The following is a 19913-nucleotide window of genomic DNA, read 5'->3' as shown; positions in this document are numbered from 1 at the left end:
GAGGATGATGAGTGGTGTAGTTCTCTCCAGTGATGAGGATGATGAGTGGTGTAGTTCTCTCCAGTGATGAGGATGATGTGTGTTGTAGTTCTCTCCAGTGATGAGGATGATGAGTGGTGTAGTTCTCTCCAGTGATGGGGATGATAAGTGGTGTAGTTCTATCCAGTGATGAGGATGATGAGTGGTGTAGTTCTCTCCAGTGAAGAGGATGATGTGTGTTGTAGTTCTCTCCAGTGATGAGGATGATGAGTGGTGTAGTTCTCTCCAGTGATGAGGATGATGTGTGTTGTAGTTCTCTCCAGCGATGAGGATGATGAGTGGTGTAGTTCTCTCCAGTGATGAGGATGATGAGTGGTGTAGTTCTCTCCAGTGATGAGGATGATGAGTGGTGTAGTTCTCTCCAGTGATGAGGATGATGAGTGGTGTAGTTCTCTCCAGTGATGAGGATGATGAGTGGTGTAGTTCTCTCCAGTGATGAGGATGATGAGTGGTGTAGTTCTCTCCAGTGATGAGGATGATGAGTGGTGTAGTTCTCTCCAGTGATGAGGATGATGAGTGGTGTAGTTCTCTCCAGTGATGAGGATGATGAGTGGTGTAGTTCTCTCCAGTGATGAGGATGATGAGTGGTGTAGTTCTCTCCAGTGATGAGGATGATGTGCTCCCTGTGTATTGCTCTGATCTCCAGCCTGCAGGCTCGGTGATAGGCGGCTGCCTGTGAAGTCCAGCCCAGGCTTTTCTCCTCTCGCTCTACGTTTTCCATGGGCGGCAGGCATTTCTCCTCCTCCCCTGGCTGGCATTGTTTATGAGTGGCTCTTTATCGGTCTCTCCTCAGCCGGCACATCGCTGTCCCCGGATCCCGGCCACGGGGTGTCAGTCTGCAGCATTCCCTGCGCTCGGAGAGAAGAAGAGGAGGAGGAGGAGGGGGCACCGGAGCGGCACAAAGGTAGGAGGACAGCGGCAGCATCCCCCGTACCTAACCCGTCCTCTCCCCGCTCTAGGCTCCCCCTGTCAGATGCCACTGGGCTCTCCGCTCTGGGCACGGACAAAGTTTCATGTGCTGCCCACCCGCCTGTCCTGTCCCCGGACACTCTGCTACTTGTCAGCTCTGCCCGGCACGTGTGGGCACAGAGAGGAGCACCCCTTGTATGGGGCACAGAGAGGAGGGGTACAGAGAAGAGCACCCCCCTGTATGGGGCACAGAGAGGAGCACCCCCCTGTATGGGGCACAGAGAGGAGCACCCATTGTATGGGGCACAGAGAGGAGCACCCCCTGTATGGGGCACAGAGAGGAGCACCCCCTGTATGGGGCACAGAGAGGAGGGGTACAGAGAAGAGCGCCCCCCTGTATGGGGCACAGAGAGGAGCACCCCTTGTATGGGGCACAGAGAGGAGCACCCCCTGTATGGGGCACAGAGAGGAGGGGTACAGAGAAGAGCACCCCCTGTATGGGGCACAGAGAGGAGCACCCCCTGTATGGGGCACAGAGAGGAGGGGTACAGAGAAGAGCACCCCCCTGTATGGGGCACAGAGAGGAGCACCCCCTGTATGGGGCACAGAGAGGAGGGGTACAGAGAAGAGCACCCCCTGCATGGGGCACAGAGAGGAGCACCCCATGTATGGGGCACAGAGAGGAAGGGCACAGAGAGGAGCATCCCCCTGTATGGGGCACAGAGAGGAGCACCCCTTGTATGGGGCACAGAGAGGAGCACCCCCTGCATGGGGCACAGAGAGGAGCACCCCCTGTATGGGGCACAGAGAGGAGGGGCACAGAGAGGAGCACCCCCTGTATGGGGCACAGAGAGGAGCACCCCCTGTATGGGGCACAGAGAGGAGCACCCCCTGCATGGGGCACAGAGAGGAGCACCCCCTGTATGGGGCACAGAGAGGAGGGGCACAGAGAGGAGCACCCCCTGTATGGGGCACAGAGAGGAGCACCCCCTGTATGGGGCACAGAGAGGAGCACCCCCTGCATGGGGCACAGAGAGGAGCACCCCCTGTATGGGGCACAGAGAGGAGGGGGACAGGGGGACGGAGAAGAGCACCCACTGCATGGGGCACAGAGGGGAGCACCCCCCTGCATGGGGCACAGAAAGGAGCACCCCCTGCATGGGGAACAGTAGGGGCAGAAAGAGGAGCCCCCGTGCATGGGGTACAGAGAGGGGCAGAGAGAGGAGCACCCCCTGCATGTGGCACAGAGGGGGGCAGAGAGAAGAGCACCCCTGCATGGGGCACAGAGAGAAGCATCCCCCTGCATGGGGCACATAGAGGAGTACCCACTGGGGATGTCCTGTGTGGTGTGAACAAGTTTGTGTTGTTGGGTGCAGATGACAGATGGGACTCGTAGTCTGGCTTGGTATGACTTCTCTGTATACAATATATCAGTGTCTGGGATCCCCGATGATCTGCATGCTGACTGTCCTGCTCAGGAGGTTGGAGGTATGGCTCTATTATGTGATGACAGCTGACATTGTCCCCATCTCATCCCAGCTCTGCCACCCTGCATCCTTCACACTGTACAGTGGACAATAGCTGATTGCATGGTGTCACTGGGACTTTCTTATCTGTAATCTTCCTGAGCTGAGAAATCCTGCCTGCCTCCATGGTGAACCATTCTAAAGACCTTTCCATAAACCCCTATAGGAGAGAGAGATCACTAATCTAACCCAATCAGCCACTGAACACCAGGATTCCCATTAACCACAGCAGTAAAAAAGTTACTGAAGCTATAAAAGGAAGACTTTCAGAAAATAAAGTATTCCGTTAAAGTGTATGGAAACTCTAACAATATTTGCTAGTATAAACCACAATCCCTGCGTTTTGTGTGCGTTTTCACATGTGCGTTGCCACACATTACAAAGGCATTTTTTTTTCATTGAAAAGAGTGTTTATGTGTGTTTTGGTGCAAAAGGAAAAAAAGGCTTATTTATGTTATTATTTCAGGTTTTTATACGTATATTGCCATCAATGTATGCAGCCCTTTACAAATATATATATATTGTATTCACATCAGTCCCTGCTCTCAGGGAGCTTACAATCTAAGCTCCCTAACTCACATCCATACATACATATACTAAGGCCAATTTACCTCCAGCACTTTACATATGTATTCTATATTCACATCAGTCTCTGCACTCCAGGAGCTTACAATCTAAGCTCCCTAACTCACATTCATACATACATATACTAAGGCCAATTTACCCCCAGCACTTTACATATGTATTATATATTCACATCAGTCCCTGCCCTCCAGGAGCTTACAATCTAAGCTCCCTAACTCACATCCATACATACATACATATACTAAGGCCAATTTACCCCTAGCACTTTACATATGTAATATATATCACATCAGTCCCTGCCCTCCAGGAGCTTACAATCTAAGCTCCCTAACTCACATTAATACATACATATACTATGGCCAATTTACCCCTAGCACTTTACATATGTAATATATATTCACATCAGTCCCTGCACTCCAGGAGCTTACAATCTAAGCTCCCTAACTCCCATTCATATATACTAGGGCCAATTTACCCCTAGCACTTTACATATGTATTATATATTCACATCAGTCCCTGCCCTCCAGGAGCTTACAATCTAAGCTCCCTAACTCACATCCATACATACATACATATACTAAGGCCAATTTACCTCCAGCACTTTACATATGTAATATATATCACATCAGTCCCTGCCCTCCAGGAGCTTACAATCTAAGCTCCCTAGCTCCCATTCATACATACATATACTATGGCCAATTTACCCCCAGCATTTTACATATGTATTATATATTCACATCAGTCCCTGCCCTCCAGGAGCTTACAATCTAAGCTCCCTAACTCACATTCATATATACTAGGGCCAATTTACCCCCAGCACTTTACATATGTAATATATATCACATCAGTCCCTGCCCTCCAGGAGCTTACAATCTAAGCTCCCTAACTCCCATTAATATATACTAGGGCCAATTTACCCCTAGCACTTTACATATGTAATATATATTCACATCAGTCCCTGCACTCCAGGAGCTTACAATCTAAGCTCCCTAACTCCCATTCATATATACTAGGGCCAATTTACCCCTAGCACTTTACATATGTAATATATATTCACATCAGTCCCTGCACTCCAGGAGCTTACAATCTAAGCTCCCTAACTCCCATTAATATATACTAGGGCCAATTTACCCCTAGCACTTTACATATGTATTATATATTCACATCAGTCCTTGCACTCCAGGAGCTTACAATCTAAGCTCCCTAACTCCCATTCATATATACTAGGGCCAATTTACCCCTAGCACTTTACATATGTATTATATATTCACATCAGTCCCTGCACTCCAGGAGCTTACAATCTAAGCTCCCTAACTCCCATTAATATATACTAGGGCCAATTTACCCCTAGCACTTTACATATGTATTATATATTCACATCAGTCCTTGCACTCCAGGAGCTTACAATCCAAGCTCCCTAACTCCCATTCATATACGCTAGGGCCAATTTACCTCCCAGCATGTCTTTGGAGTGTAGAAGGATACCAGAGTACCCGGAGGAAACCCACGCAGGCACAGGGAGAACATGCACACTCCAGGCAGGTAGTGCCCTGTACTTGTCTTGAAAGCTCTGGATCGGATTGCAGTGCTGGGAACCCGGGTGCTTGGACAGTATTGATTGCATTTTAAAAAATGCACCTAAAAGCATCTGGTGTGAAGAAGCCCTAAGCCCCGGTTCACACTTGTGCGTGTGCGGGGTTCACATGTAATGTCAGAGCGCACTGCTCCGACATTACATGCGATCAGCTGTACGGTGCGAGTTTAGCCATACAAACTGTATGGCTAAATTCGCATCGCACCCGCAGCAAACACGCACAGGAGGCATTTTTGCAGCCGCATCAGGATCGGATCGCACAGCGGTTCACACTTGTGTGATCCGATCCTGTGCGAACTGCACGATCGCACTGCGATATGCGATCAAACTGGGGGTGTCGTTAAGATTACATTGACACCCCCAGCGGATCGCATATAGCAGTGTGAACTGCCGGGGGTGCGTGTGCGATGCGGGAACAGGCTGCGAGTTCGCAGCCTTCCTGCATCGCATCAGTGTGAACCGGACCTCAATGTCAATTTTTTTGGTCTGTTTAAATAAACAATTGACAATGTTTTTTTTTTTATAATATAACCTCAAAACAAACAAATATAATATTTTATCTGTTTGACAAGTGGCAAAAAAGAGCTGTCCATCCATCCAGGAATCCTGTGAGCTGATATCTTCCACAGTTCGCTTTGTTCTCTGCTGTCCCTGTGGACTACAATTGTCCCCCCTGGTTATGGGGAAGTAAGGGAGGCATTATGTAGTCCTAACACTCTCCCTGTCCTAGAGTGATAGTATTGCTCAGCACAGTTGTCACCTAAGCACTGAAAGTATGGTAAAGGCAGGGTTACCAGGTTAAAAAAAAAAAAAAAATGAATACAGCCACCCTATCTGAGCAGCGGTAATCTGCAGGACTCCGGAGTTTAGATATCCTTTAATTGTTTGCATGGCATTCTATTGCCGTCATCGTAGATGAGTTTATTTGATGGGTCATGCTGTTATGCGGCTTGTGTTTAATGATTTTCACAAACTGTGGAATATATCATACGTTACAGGTCACATTTTATGTGTTACTATAACAATCAGATGGTGACTTAGTCATTGCCTTGTTGAAAATCTGTTGCCTCTCCTTCTACATTATAAAATATGCATATCCTCCTTAATGCTGCATGTTGAATGCCACCTAATTACCAGCGAGTGCCTCTCAGCATTGTTCCCTATTCATTTTCCCACTTTAATAAGGTTAGCAAGTCTCTGTACACTTGTTCCCTCTTTTAAAAAATGCATTTGCTATCAATCAGTGTGTACAAAGCCCCGCTGCTTTTTTTTTTTTTTTTTTTACACTATCTTGCTGAAAAAAAGTGGTACAGACTTTAAGATTAGGATTAAAAAAGCGTGCTTGGCAATGAAATTGCAATATATGAATAATGGATGATTAAATGCTGAAAGAAACCTGTGTAGTTAGAGTACATAGACAAATTCATACAATAAAACCTGGCTAACATGGGTTTAAATGTAATAGGTAAAATTTGGGGGATAAAAATGTATCAGCGGGCAAAGCAAGTCTATAATAATACATAGGGACATGTTTTCTCAGTGTGTAGTGTTAACCTTAGTCATAGATGGATCAGTAAAACAGTATCTTTTGTGACCACTGCTTTGTTTCACCTCTACTTAAAGGATAAGTCCACTTTTCTGACCATGTTTCATATTACACACAAATTTAATAACTTAGTGATTTCCCACCCACAATGCACTACGGTCAAACCGTGCTGTGGACAAAGTGACATACCTGTTCATTTTTGCCTACTACCAGGCTTAGGGCACATGTACACAGTGAGAGCCAGTAAGCAAGTCCCAGATAATGGTTCATGGCCGGGACCTGCTGATTGGCTGTGTGCAGCCACAGCCCAGAGCTCTGTGTTGACAATCAACACAGAGCTCTGTACACAGGGAACAATCTCCGTTTGCAGGGAGGAGAAACTTAAAGTGTAACTCCAATTTTGTTGAGAAAAAAACATTCCCCTCTGGGTGATCTCTGTACATTACAAGGATTTTAACAACTTTGTTGCAGATTCCTACCTTTTTGTTATTCTGAAGAAATCATTGTTTGTTCCTCTGTGCCTCTGTGCTGAGTGGGTCTAATGGGAGTGGTTTCATAATTATCTATCAGCTGTGGCAGCTGCAGAGCTCTAATGAGGAAAGCTGCTGGGTCTGCATCCCTTTAGACATGTTCCTATTGGGAGTATCTCACCGAGAATGACATTCTTGTTGCAGGGGATGCCAGAAATCTGACTTGTATCTTAGTGCAGACTTCTGGGAAAATTGGTGAGCCAATCACACAAGTAGGAAATGATGTTTCTGGGGTGTGGTCAATACACATTCTGTGAACAGAACAGCTCCAGGTAGCCATATTGTATTGCATTTTCAGAAAATGACAACAGCTGCAGATTGAAAAGGAAATTTTATTACCATTCAATTACAATATGATTTGTTTCGCAATTGTATACGCTATGTTCTTTTTTCTGTATTTGCTATTTTTTTCCCCACGAAAGTGGAGTTAACCTTTAAGCCTCGTACACATGATCAAATTATTGGATGCTTTTTCGTCCATTTTTTTGTTGCATGCTAGTCTCATATGGAAAATGAAGAGGTTACTTTCATATGAAAATTCTCGTATGACAGAATTCAACTTCAGAAGTGATGTCATGTGTTGAATTGTTTTGTATGTATTCTTTTGTTTCTGAGCATGCCTAGTCTTGCTCTTACCATTTTTTTCGGATGAAAACTGTACTAATTTAATGAAAATTGGACATTGTGTTCACGTGTGATAAAAATGTTATAGCCTGCACATAAAGTTTTTTTCGTACGAAAATTGATAATTGGCTGTCGAAAGCACTATAAAATCGACAGATCGTTAGTTGGACTAAATTTTACTTCCGATTTTCGTATGGTGTGTTAGAAATCAGTTAGTAAAAGCAGCATGCTTTACACACATTACACACAGGCACATATTTAACCCCTAATCATCCTAGATGTTAACCTCTTCCCAGCCAGTGTCTTTAGTACAGTGACGGTGTATAGTATTATCACTGATCATTGTATTAATGTCACTGACAATGCGAGTGGCAGTTAGTTCCCCCAGCATCAGATTACCCGCCGCACTATCACCGTCTTAAAATGCGTCATTGATTGCCACCATTAGTAGTATATTAAAAACAAAAATTCCAGTATAAACAGTATACCATAGTTTGTAGGCGCTATAGCTTTCATGCAAACTGATCAATATATGCTTATTGGGATTTTTTTTTTTTTTTTAACAAAAACATGTAGCAGGATACATTTTGCCAAAATTTATGAAGAAATCTGATTTAAAAAAAATTATAATTTTATTGGATAAGTTTTATAGCAGAAAGCAAAAAATATATATATATATTTTTTTAAAATGTTTAGTCTTTTTTTTTTCGTTTATATTGCAAATTCTAAAAAACCCAATGGCGATCAAATACCACCAAAAGAAAGCTCTGTGTGAAAAAAAAATATTTACATTTCATTTGGGCACAGCATTGCATGACCGTGCAATGGCCAGGCATAGTAGAGCAGTGCCGAATAACAAAAAATGGCCTGGTCATGAAGGGGGTTAAATCTTCCGGAGCTGAAGTGGTTAAAGTAAATGTAAACAATCACCTTGTAAAACAACCCATTCAGTTTAAAATAGAAATGAAAGGCAAAACATTTGTGTATGGATACTGGATAGAAAAACATAAATACTTTCTTTTTTTTTTTTTTTTTTTAAGTGATCACATTCCCTCTGGTATTAGCTGCAAAAGAGCTAGGGGAGCAGAAACAGCAGCACACTAAACTTCCCAGTGAAAGGTGGTGCAGGGAGGGTGTTTCAGCACAAGTGTAATCATTGGAGGAGAGCAGGCTCAGCACAGCTAGAACACTGAACACACTGTCCCTTCATGCCTAGTGTGGTCAGATTTTGCTAGTAAAGCAGAGACATCAGGGACTTCACAAAACAATACAAAGAAGACAGGATATTTTTCATCAAGTGCATGATACAGCAGGCGCATATCAGGAATATAAAATGTTGGGTGTACATATTCTTTAATATGAAACATGGTCATATTTAACAACTTCACCTTCAAATTGCCCCCCCCCATCAGAATCCAAGGGTACTTCTCTCCGTAGAATTCTGTTTTAATAAATTTTTTTATTAATTGCGGCTGATTATGGCCCCACCCCTACAGCCACACCATCCATTCACATGTATCTGTGAATAAAAGACTGTAATTACCATCTGCCAGCATGGCAGAAGGACTTGTGAATATCAGGGATGTCACTACACTTGTTGTCTAGTCATTTCTTCTTTCAGCCCCACTGTTGAAACTTGCACTTATCATGGGTGCTCCAAATTCTTTTTTTTCAATATGTTTGCATTTTTAGATATTATTATTATTATTATTATCATTATTATTATTATTTTTTTTAAGCAATAATTTTGAATATGCCATTATAACCAATAACAACCACCACCTGGCAATCAGAGGTGCACATTATCGCATGTGGAGATGTTTCAACACATTAGAATGGGTTAACGAAGTCCTGGTGAGCAGGGTGAAACGCGTCAGCGGGCATGGCCAGTGCTGCCTGAGGCCATTACCCACACTCCTATGTACTGGGCTGTGCGATCGGTCCCACATTTCCTATACACATTGGAAACTATCTCTTCAAGCAAATCTCATTCCAAATGCTTCACTCTATCTACTGTATGTGCACTATGGCCATTGTTGTGTGAGGATCAAACTTATGGAGCTCACAAGAAATCTCTCATCATTATTGTTGGGGAAATCTAAGCCTAGCTGAGAGCCTACTCAGTAATCAGTTTATGAGATGCAAAATGCAAAGCCATGGAGATAAAATAACGGTACATGTCATGTGAGGCTGCATACATGTTTTATGGAATGAAGCTTGCTTGGTGGACCAATGCAATCACCCTGGCTAAAGAAAAAAAGCTCTCTATGACCGCAAAATATTTGTATTTCTATTCTATTTGTATTTGGAATTTGCAAAGATATGCCTGTATGTAGCATATTTTATATGTTTAATTCAATTTCTATCATATTTGGAATTTGCAAAAGTATGCTTTTATTTAGATAGCGTTTGATGTAAATATTGATGGTAATATTGCTGCTTTGATCTTCCCCGTCATGCACATGTGTAAAGCACTTTATTTCCTCTGCTTTTATTCTATCAGCTTTCATTTATATATAAGAAATGATCCGACCACTTTTTTGCACTATTGTGATATTTGAAGTTTTGCTTATGTGGTGAATAATCCAGCCCCTGGTGTTTGTTAGTATAGATAGTTGTCACCTCCGAGTCTCTCAAACATTTCATTTCAGGCAATGATTTCAGTGTGCCCGTCGTCTGGATCCTCAGTTATCAATTTGCTGTTGTTCTGGTGCCTTAAAGAAATGTTTAGCCTCACAGATATAGTAATTTAATAAAGAATTGTTCCTGCTTTACCAATAATATCTAGAGCTATCTTGGAGAAGAAAAACAAGAATCTAGCTGCAAAAGTAGAAGTCCATCCTAACACTCAAATCTCTAAATCTACAGGTATCCACCATCTAAGACTGACCTATCTAGCCCCGTAAAAAAGAAATTGCTATACATACCTTTTCTGAAGCCGCTCCGGTCTGATCCCACAAAGAGCTGTCAGGGGTGGCTTCACTCTGGAGGCAGCCGACAACGGAAGCCCCATAGTAAGTCTATGGGTGATATCGCTTCTCATTCATTTCCCAGCTGTTGTCGGCTGTCTCCTTTGCAGAGATTCCACCACTGGAGACTGGAAATGAGCGGCTTCAAAAAAGTTATGTATACTGATTTCTTCTGTACAGGGCTAGAAAGGTTAGTGTTAGATCGTAGATGTCTGTAGATTTAGAGATTTTATTGGATTTCTACTTTAAGGAAAGTTCGTCCTTGTTACTACTCACAAGTCTTGTTTTCCAACTGAACTCTACGTAGTATTATAGGCCAGGATTTCCCCCGAAGTTGCTAGAGGTTGGTCTGTGGCTCATTGGCTTTCCTTTTAATATTGCCTGCATGGTTCTAGAGCAGTGATGGTGAACCTTGGCACCCCAGATGTTTTGGAACTACATTTCCCAATGATGCTCATGCACTCTGCATTTTAGTTGGGGATCATGGGAAATGTAGTTCCAAAACATCTGGGGTGCCAAGGTTCACCATCACTGCTCTAGAGCCTACACCACTTGGCAGAGCCAACTTCATGACGCCTAGTTTGAGATTTACTAAAAATGGAGCAATCAGAATCTGGGGCAGAAGTGCACATACCTCCCAACTTTTTGAGATGGGAATGAAGAACACCTATTGGCAAAAGTATGTAGGCAAATGACACACCCCCTGCCACACCCCCTTACCCCTTAAAGGAGCATTATAATAAAAATGATAAGTTAAACCCACAAGTGCTTTTTTTTTTTTTTTTTTAACCACTACTTTTCCTTTATACTGGCTTTTAATATTTTACAAATGCAGCAATTCAGAAATTGAATAAAAAGTTTAGCACTGGGAAACACTTTTTGAAAGCTACATTTTGAATTGTATATACAATTTTATATAGATCTGACCAAAATGGGGGACAAATGAGGAGGACAGAGGGACTTTGTGTGCCAAATCAGGGACAGTTGGAAGCTATGGCTGTGCATAGTAACCAATCACTGTCTAATTTCAACATGTTTAATTTAAGCTTTGACAATAAAACCTTTAAGCTGATTGGTTAATATGTACAGCTGCACCCGTTTTTGTAAATCTCCCCCCAAGGGTCTTTTTAGTTGATTGTATAGCAGGGTATAAGCAGACTGAAAAGCATCTGGTTTCTGATGATCTAGACCAGTCATGTCCAAAGTCTGGCCCGCGGGCCACTTGTGGCCCTTCCTTTAGTTCCATACCGCCCCCAGAGACACAGCTGACTTTTGTCAATGTCTCTCTCTGAGACATCTCACATCCCAGTCCCCGAGCCATCGCATCGGCATCCCGAGTCCCGCTCTGCCCCCCACCCAGCTCTATCTGGCTGGCGCCGCCCACGACTGCGCGGGAGTGCAGAATGAATTTGAAAACTGCATCCCTTCTCTCCTTCACCGCAGACAGCCACCTGTACAAGCCGACCGAGGATCTTGTGGAGCTGCCCGAGGAGGTGTCATCTCTACAATTCTACTGTCTGTTTATGTAGGTTTGGTTTTATTCATAAAGCACTAATGCTTTTTATTTCATATATATATATATATATATATATATATATATATATATATATATATATATATATATATATAGTCGGCCCTCATGCATGTTCACTTCATCAAGTCTGGCCTTCTTTGAAAAAAGTTTGGACACCACTGATCTAGACAAATTTTGGTCTGTGTATACTGATGTCTGTTGGACAGAACCCTGTCAATGACTGGCTTCTCTCAAACGGTCATGCTAGAAAACCTGCATTTGATCAGCACTTGCAGCCAAATGTATTTTGACTGTATACCTTGTTTAAAGTTGGCATTTTGAAAAACTGTAAGAGGGCATTCCTTCAACTGGCCACCAATGAATTGGTTTTAGTAGGGGGTTCCCTAAGACCTGAAAATTATTTCAAGGGTTCCATTAGGGTAAAAAGACTGAGAACAGCTGATATAGACAGTAATATAAATAATTAATATAGGGAGACATAAAAAGAGTTGTGGGTCCATCTTAAAGGTGGCACTAGTTTAGTTTACCTGGTAAGACCCCACCATACAAGATGCAAGTAGACATTGTTATTGCTATCACTTTGAATCCTAGGAATTGAAAAATGAATTTAATTTTGCAAGGATAATGTAAGAGCGACAAGAAATTCAGATTTGTTGCTATGGGTTATTGTACTTTGAGCATAAATGGATATATACAATACACACTGTACATAATTCTGTCATCCATTGTTCTTATGTGTATATAAGCAATAATATATAATAATTTCTTAAAATACAAGCTGCAGAACAGGGAAAGGAAACAAGGGGAAATAAATGTATCTGTTGTAATAGCAACCTTGTGTAATTTTGCTAGTGTAGATGGTGACCATAGACTACATAGAGATCCTAAGTGGAAGAACCATTCCCCCCCATGTAAATGTGTGATGTCTTGCTATATGATGTCAGGGTGCTACATTGTTCTCTTTTCTGCATAGTCACTGAAGAGTCAGGGTGCCAGGAATGCCCTTCACTGCTTCCCTCCTCATCTTGACTCTGATATATGTTTCAGATGCACACTCATATCTGGTGTCAAGATCCACTTAACGTCACGTCACCAGTATCAGTAGACCAATACAGTGTCCTCAACAGGATTTGATACCTTCTCTGATGGCAGCCCTAATGGGCCGATTGACCTTTGGTAATCTCCATGCTGCATCATATGCTGTATGAGGAATTTGAGCACTTCCAGCAGATTAGAAAATGAAACACTTGATTGAGTGAGTTTCATTTCCTGTTTTAGGGCTTATACATGCTCAAAATTTGCACAAACATATTTTCCTCATTTATTATCTACATTTTTGGTAAAGCATAGTGAATTTTGCAATTTCAAAAAACATAGATTATGCTTGCTTAAATATAATTGTGTAGGTTATGATTCCTAGCTTCTGTTTCACATTAATTGTGAGGCACGACAAAGTGTCAATTGAGGAGAGCAGACAATGGAAAAGTTTCCTAGATGGAAAGAAAGTAATGATCCATGGGAACTATAATTTTTTAGAATAATTTTTACCCAATTAAATAAAATTAGTTAAAATATCTCATAAAGTTTAGTGCGAACTGACCTTTGTGCTATCAATACACAGTATATGTGTGCATACTTTATATGTGTGCGTGTATGTATGTATATGTGTGTATGTGTATATATATATATATATATATATATATATATGGTTATCGGAAATTTTAGGCTGTTACAGACCTAATCTACTAACCAAGGCCATGAGAAATCAACTTAAGGCCTCTTGCGCACAGAAGTAAATAAAGCGACGTTTTATTTTACTGACCTGGATATAGATGCATTGTAGTCTAGGAACCATACATACAGCTGCATAAAGATGACTAATAGAGCGATAAGTACAGAGCTGTAAAGCAAAAATCAAAAATTTTATGTTTGGGTGCAGTTATTTACACGCGTACATACTCATGTTTACACCAACACTGGCAATGAAAAATAATTTTACACTTATGTGTCTTTAAGCGCATTTACATAAGGTCTTTATGAAACATTTTACTGTTTGTTAACAAGATCCTGAGTATAAACAACAGTAAGTTCTTACGTCCATGTGCAACTGGCCTAATAGTCAATGGTCATTATGGAGGTTGCATCAGCGTGGATATGTGGTCCTCACACTGTCAGTGGTGTTGGGTACTATGCTATTCAGAATTTTTGGTGCAGGTTCCAAACATCTGGATAGATGGCAAAATCTGTAGGAGCTCCTTTGCACTCTGTACAATTGTACACAATTTCCTGAATTCTCAGATTTTTGAGAAATCCAAATTTTCATATTCAGTGTGTTGCTCTTTCAACTCCTCACTACCTGGTGAAGGTGTCCTGTGCAGCCTAGAAACGACATAAAATTATGCTGTGATGTGATCACTTCAGTAAACTTATGGGTGCAAATTAACCTTGTGTTGATACCGGCTCCCAGCCAGCAGTAGATACAGCATCCACTTATTACAAAGCCTTTTCCAGGAATGTGTGCAATGGGAATATTCTACTGGACTTCTCTTTCAAATCAACACATGATAAAAGGCGCTAAAATACATCTAAATGTGCATGCAAAAAATACATGCGTCACCTGGGTGGACAAGTATGGCATGCATGAACTATAATATCTCATTGGCTTAAAAAGTCAAATCCATTCCGATATACCCTGTCCAACAACAGTAACAGTTACAATAAAGAAATCCTATGTATACGTTTACATACACGAACACCCTCGTTTCAGTTTAATCAATACTGTTTTTGATTTTTATGAAATCTTCATTGATCTCATTAACTGAGAACTTCAGTGGAGAAAAATGATCAGTAGTAAATACATATAATATCAGAGTATGACTGTTGGTGGATTAGTGTATGGAACTCCACCAGTTTTATTTCCCAGCTGCTATACAGATTACTCTAACTGAATTTAGATCCCTCTACATAGTCTGTAATGGAGGACTATGCGATAGAGTGGTCCCTAGCATACATAGAAACACTGGTGTTACAAGAAAGCCTCTGAACTTGCACTAGGCAAACCATGCACCCAAATATGAAATGCAGTGTTGGCCAATCAGATGCTCTCATGGGTTATTACCTAAAAGATGAATTCTAGATATGGTAATATTTACATTGGTCCAGCTCGACCTCCTCCAATCAGAGAACAGTTTGCATTCATTGAAAAAATGCAAAATGTTCTCTGATTGGCAACCATGCCAAGTGGACAACCTCCTGTGCTCAGTAAGCAGCAGGGCAGCTGCTCAGCACAGGACCTGGAGGCTAGTGGAGACCCTTGTAATAGCAGGGTCTACTTTAGTGATTTCCAGCTTCCAGGAGAGCCCACACAAGTCATTGTGCTGCCTGGGTCCAAGAATAAAAAATCATGCCCACTAAAAGGCCCCCACATCCATTATTTTATATAAATATAACAGTTAGAAAATATTATTATATATATATTGTTATCTTCCCATAACTCACCACCGGACTGGTCCACCAAACACACACTGTTTGTCCTCAGTCCTCCTGTCACTCCTGTGTCTTGCGTGCCCACCGCCCTAGAAGATCCAGCCTGCCCTGCCTGAGACGGAGTGCGCTGATGTCTGACGTCATTGCGCACACCACGATTACGTGAGGGACGTTCCCCATAGAAGACACTTTGCCTCCTCCATACTCATCAGTTTGCACTATGGGCTGCAGTATGAGACGGGGGAATGCTGCCCATAACGCACTGCAAACTGATGACACACAAAACTGCTGGAAAAAAAATCTTGGGAGTCAATTTCCTGCCCCTCTCCAAGTGCTGCCTGGGTCCAATGGACCCAGCGGGACCCATGCTAATTTTGTAATAAAATGCACTATACAGTCAAGTACTTTTAAAAACACTGTGCAGGTTTATAATGTAGAATTTACCTAACATGAAAAGCACATTGTTTGCTGTTATGTATTGTTCTGTTACTGACCTTGTTAAAATATATAAAAAATATTGAAATTAAAATGTAGAGTACAGTTTAAAGAGGAAGAAAACCCTGCACAAAAAAATGAGAAAAAGATACCTGTAAGACCAAGGCATAATGAGCTAGTTTGCATCGCATACTAGCTCATTATGGAATACTTACCTCAGAACAAACCCCCCCGCAGTGCCTCCCGCACAGCGACAGGACGGCCGACATGTTCATCTGCCATCTGATTGGCCATCTGCTATCTGATTGATGGCAGAGCGCATGCGTCGATGACGTCATTGACTGCATTAAAATTAAATATCTCCTAAACGGTGCAAGTTTAGGAGATATTTAAAGTACCTATAGCCTCATTAAAGGCTTACCTATAGGTACAACTTCCAAGAGAGGGTTTACAACCTCTTTAAATTTCATCCCTGTAGGCCTTTTGAGATTTACCCACAATCTGGCTAAAATGAATGGGAGAGATCAGTGTCGTCCTGACTTTGATCTGGGATGTCCCGTACATTGGGCACCCTCTGGAACAAGTTATCTCACTTTTTCGAGTCCCGTGCATCCATATTGTGCTTTCCATCTCCTATCGCAGCAGCTCTGAGCTTAATCACTGTGATGGCCAGGGAAGCACTAGAAAGAGTGATGCTGGGAGCACACCCAACATAAGGGGTGTCCTGGATCACAGGAAGGTTGGCACTGATTTCTCCCATTAGTATTTTTCAATAATGTGGCCCCTTGACTGCATAATGCATTTTGATACAAAGGTGCACTTAGCCCTTTAAATGTGTCTCTCTTATATGATCACCCGAGGTCTTCAGTCCCAGACTTTCAGTACACTGAGCTTAGTTCCTTTATTCTAGCCCCTTGCTGCTGTAGGAAAGCTATACTTGGCACAAATGAAATGTTAGAAGATAATTTCTAGTTCTGAGTCATGCTGAATTGAAGCTGCACCATAATGTATCCATAGATTCAAGGCAGGTGAAAAAAATCCAGCATTCTGCATATATGGAGGGAAAATGAATGAACTGTTATTACTGTCTGCAGGAGGTAGGTACAACAGTTTGTATATGTGCCAGTTTATATTCTGTCTCTAGCTCTCCCTCAAATGATTACAGAACTCTTTCATAAAGAAAAAAACCTTTTGTGTCTGGAGTACAGCTCTGTGGTATGGATTTAACAGTTAACATGCTTCAACTTTGCCACTAAGGTCAGCTTTGAATAAAAGATCAGCCCTCTACCTCCTTTAGCTAACATGTGTACAGCATCGGCCCCTCTCTGGCTCTAGCACTGTGAACCAACCAATCAAACACTGCAGATCGCTCGGTTTTCATAGCTCCCTGAGCAGAGAGCTGGTGACTGACAGTCACTGCCCTCTGCTCAGCCCCCCTTTGCTCCCTGAAGCGCTGGGCTGTGGAGGGGGCAGGACAGGCCCGCTCAGGCTTGCAGAAGCTCACTGAGCGGCTGAGCCAGGTGCCGACATATGGTTGCGATCTTGCCCGAACTTGGACTGGCACTGTGATGTCAGCCAGCAGTGGGCTTCAGCCCGCTGTCTGCTGAAAATAGGTCACAGGAGTACAGAATGATCTACTCCTGTGATCCATAGGAGCAGTACAGCCAAACAAGCTTTGGTTGTACATCCCCCTTTATTGGAAAATAGAGGAAACATTAAAGCTGCTATTGGTGCTATTCACCTGGCTGTCATGAAGACCCTCTAGCTTTAAGGCTGATTTCACACGGGCGGTCCCATCAGTCAGTGTCTTGGGTGGACCTGATCGGACCAGCAATTGTTCTCTATGGAGCAGCGGATGTCAGCGGACATGTGTCTGCTGACACCCCCCCTGGTATCCGATCCTGTCTGCAAAAAATAGATGGATGGGGGATCCATTCCCCACCTGTCTGGTGGATTGGATTGGATGACAGTCAGATAGAAACAGACAGGTCAGTTTCAATCTAACCACCCCATAGAAAACAGTGGGGCTGTGTCCATGTCCTCACTGCATAGCGGAGCGGATACAGACCTGTGAACGGCCTTCTCAGTGGGGATCATCGGAGGGATTCCCTGCTAAGCAGGCGGATCCGCATTATGGAGTTCTCCCTATGTAAACAGGGATTAATTCTAAGACACACCAACCCAAACCAGCTTATGGCTAGTACACACAATGAGAATATCGGATGAATGATCGTCTGTTTTTGTTTTCCATGCTAGTCTCATATCGAAAACCAATAGGATACTTAAATTACGAAAATTCTCATAAGACAGAATACAACTTCGGAAGTAATATAATGTGTTCTTTCTTTTATGAGCATGCGTGGTCTTGGTCAGAAGATTTTTTTCATACAAATACCATACCATTACACAAAAATCTTTTATTCTGTTATCATACGAGAAAAATTTTGTGGTGGTCCCATCAGATCTTTTTGCAAGAACTGTCGTGATCTTCTCTTGAATGCTGTATAATAATGATCACATTGTCGGGTGATCGCTCCGAAAATGGTACTTAATCCCATTTTCTCATTGTGTGTACTAGGCATTATAAATAAATAACATTTCCCGATTTTCTCATTGTGTGTATTAGGCATTATAGATAAATAACATTTCCCAATTTTCTCATTGTGTGTATTAGGCATTATAGATAAATAAAATTTCCCGATTTTCTCATTATGTGTATTAGGCATTATAGATAAATAACATTTCCCGATTTTCTCATTGTGTGTATTAGGCATTATAGATAAATAACATTTCCCGATTTTCTCATTGTGTGTATTAGGCATTATAGATAAATAACATTTCCCGATTTTCTCATTGTGTGTATTAGGCATTATAGATAAATAAAATTTCCCGATTTTCTCATTGCGTGTATTAGGCATTATAGATAAATAAAATTTCCCGATTTTCTCATTGTGTGTATTAGGCATTCTAGATAAATAAAATTTCCCGATTTTCTCATTGTGTATACTAGGCATTATAGATAAACAAAATTTCCCGATTTTCTCATTGTGTGTATTAGGCATTATAGATAAAGTTCTGACTTTACATGTTGCACGTCCATGTAAAGGCCACCTATCTGATAACCAACGCAGATCAGGAAATTTTATTTATCTATAATGCCTAATACACACAATGAGAAAATCTGGAAATTTTATTTTCTGCATACCTATTTTAGCTCCGTACTGAAGACAGAGGATCAGCATGAAAGGCGACTTTTATTTTCACAATAAAATTAGCAATGACAAGCTCCGTATTTTTCTCCCGACAGGTTTCTCTTATGTCAAAAAGTATTTGTCACTTCTGCATTGTGATTTATAATCTGCTTGTACAGGTGACATAAATCTGGCTCGTGTGGTCAGGCCTGATTCTGGATATTTGGCTGCCTAGGAACTCGATCCAGCACATTGCTAACCAGCTTCCAGTCATTTCTGTTAGGCGGCTGTAATGAATCATTTCAATACACCTGGTTAGATAATTAAACCTCTGTGTTTTTGGAGTATAGTGCAGCAACTGATCTATACTGGGACCCAGCTGAATATTTTTAGCAAGCATTTCCTGGAACTATGATGGGAGATGTGTGCTGCTTGCATGAAATATATTTATTACCGGTGAAGAGTTACTGTATGACCATGTTAATTAAAGGAAGACACCTCTTAAGGATTTATGATGTGCGATATAAATGCAAAACACTCTTTATATGCTCTCTTGGTATTACCTTGTCCTTTCTTTATTTGATTGTACCTGTTGCTGAAAATAAAATCAATGCATTCTGCTAATGGATGAACTAGAATTCTGTACCATTCAGCCAGGAACTGTGTGTTTTTTGGGCTTGAGCAGATGTGAAAATGATTTATTATTAATGCCGATACAAAAGATTAGACCATTAAAGCTTGCATTGTCCCTAGCTCCTAGGGTACTCATATCCAGCTTTATTAATATTCATTACATCCTCTGAAAGGGCTCACTCCTAACAGGAATGGGGGTGGCATCGACATGCTTTTTCAAGGTGCAGCATTGTGTTTTAAGAGCCTCAACTTGGCTTGACTTGAATTATAAATGGTCAGTGCAACAAAAATGCTGTATACGGCGCTAATTAT

The 19913-nt window shown here is 42.0% G+C and overlaps 1 long non-coding RNA gene across 1 annotated transcript in view; it reads left to right on the top strand.

Moving 5' to 3' along the window:
- Positions 1-710: 710 nt before the first annotated feature.
- Positions 711-19913, top strand: part of LOC309546575 — a 382448-nt gene continuing 363245 nt past the window's right edge. Inside the window, exon 1 of the long non-coding RNA XR_014224939.1 lies at positions 711-943. This is a non-coding gene — a long non-coding RNA (uncharacterized lncRNA). The remainder of the gene's footprint in view (positions 944-19913) is intronic.

The sequence above is a fragment of the Pelophylax lessonae genome (genome assembly GCF_965119305.1).
Source record: "Pelophylax lessonae genome assembly, chromosome: 2".
In the NCBI taxonomy this organism is placed as follows: Eukaryota; Metazoa; Chordata; class Amphibia; order Anura; family Ranidae; genus Pelophylax; species Pelophylax lessonae.
This window is presented reverse-complemented; position numbering and strand designations above follow the sequence as displayed.